Source organism: Xiphias gladius, chromosome 14 (assembly GCF_016859285.1).
Source record: "Xiphias gladius isolate SHS-SW01 ecotype Sanya breed wild chromosome 14, ASM1685928v1, whole genome shotgun sequence".
NCBI lineage: Eukaryota > Metazoa > Chordata > Actinopteri > Istiophoriformes > Xiphiidae > Xiphias > Xiphias gladius.
The window spans coordinates 18,843,362-18,845,549 of record NC_053413.1 but is presented as its reverse complement, the minus strand read 5'-3'; positions in this window follow the sequence as shown (position 1 = coordinate 18,845,549).

The window sequence follows — 2,188 nt, the reverse complement described above, 5'->3', positions numbered from 1 at the left end:
TATGGGAAAAAATATAAGCTTTCATCCAACTTTTGTTCTATCTGTGACAGTGTGTCATGTGTAACATGCGTTCTGGTGTCAAACATTCATGTCCCGGTTTGTGTATATTTGACTGCAAAATAAATCTATCTGTGGTAAATTGTACTTTGTGTAGATCATGCTTCATTTTGCAGTGTATATTATAATTTCTATTTTTTATCAAAAGAGGGAATTATCCTCTGGGAATTTTTTGGGGGACTTTTTCAGCATTTATAGACAGTCAAATGTTGAATACAATACTAGTTGAAAATACTAGTAGAATCACTTTAAACCATAACATCAGCCCATTTTGTTGCGCTCCCTTTCAATTTCTTACAGTCGTAGTGAGTTTTTTTGCCTTCAAAAATCCAAATCAACATACATAAAAAACATTTCTATGAACTATCCCTTGAGCATTTTCTTTCTCAGTCCCACTTCACCTTCTGAATCCCGAGTTAACAATATGTGGATGAAAATTCAAAAGCCAAACCCAAAAACAGAGCACTTAAGATTTATTAGATTTATTACTTTGCTCTTCCCTACATACAGTACGCCGACCCTCACTAGATCCACGGGAACAACAATGAAAATAATGCATGTTCAATGTAAAATAAGGTGGAACATTTAATCATATTGTATACTGACAATGACAGTCAAAGTGCTTAATGTTACAGTACAGTGAATGGTCTATTAAAAAAGTCAGATTGGTGCATCCAGAGATGCATCAATCTGACTTTTTGGCCAACAGTTTTGATTCTTATACTCAACACAGATAATCTGCCGCTACTGAGTACCTACTTTATCTGATACCAGTGATCTTTCCTAAAGATTCCTCTATGTGTAAGGTAGCGTGAGGCTGTATCTACACATTAGTGGCGGAACCGCAACAGCGGGGCCGGCCCTATAAACGGGAATGTCTGCGGTTCGGCCATATACTAGGTTTTAACCTAGTCTTGTTTCTTAACTTTAGGTGGGATGTGTCCAACATCCTTTTGAGGTTTGTGGTAACTTTATTTATGAGGTTTATGAAATTGTGTTGTGAAGTTATGAAGTGGTGTAGTATCAGAACTAGCTTTACATATCACTGTTGCGTACGCCACTGAAAATGAACACAGCACAATAGAAAACTGTAAAACTGTGTGTGGATTGTCACATGATGTTGTCAGTACAATGAATAAGGTCAGTATCAGCTGCTGATACAGCTAAAAGGTGTTTCCATCATTATAGCCAAAACCAAATACGTTTCTTTTGACAGCACTTTACATCACGTCATACAGTTTGAGGCACACTCTAAATACAAATAAAGACCCCTTACAGGTGCATTTTATTTTAGTCATAGTGAATTTGGTTTTGGTTGTTATAGGAAAAGTTCAACATTTTCGGAAGTATGCTTATTTCTTTCTTGCTGAGAGTTAGATGACAAGATCAACACCGCTCTAAAGTTTTTATGGTAAACATTATGCTACAGCCAGCAGCTAGTTAGCTTAGCACAAAGCCCAGAAACAGGGCTAAACAACTTGCCTACCAGCACCTTTGAGGTCAGCAGCACATTACTCCTAGTAAAACGACATTGTGAGGTTATTACACCTTTTTTAGAGATTAAACAAACCGATACAACTTGCTAATTATTGAGCAGGTGGGCTCATTTTGTTACCTTTGGACAGGCTATATGTTTCCAGTCTTTAAGCTAAACTGAGCTATGCAGCTGCTGGCTGTACCTTCATATTAACTGTACCAAAATGAGGGTGGTATCAATCGTCTCATCAATCTCTGCTTAAGCATAATTCCCAAAATGTCAAACTATTCTGTAAAATATTTTATAAACAATGTCAAGACATAAGTTTCTCCATTCAAGAAATTAATGTTATATAAATGACAATGGACAAAATAGGAATAAAAAACTTAAATAACACATATAGAGACTAGAATATCTGCTATTTCTTATCACAAAAAAAAAACCCTGTTAAAAAGGCTCTGTTGTGTTCATAGAACTTGCTCACTCCAGTTAAACAGTAACATGTTAACATGTAAATGCCTTGCACCCTGTATCTCCTCAATTTGGTATCACCTCTAGTGCAACAAACATACCAAAAAAAATAAAGGTTCATCACATCTGGCAACAGCATAGAAAACAGATAAAGAGATAACAGGCTCATAAATATTCACAAAT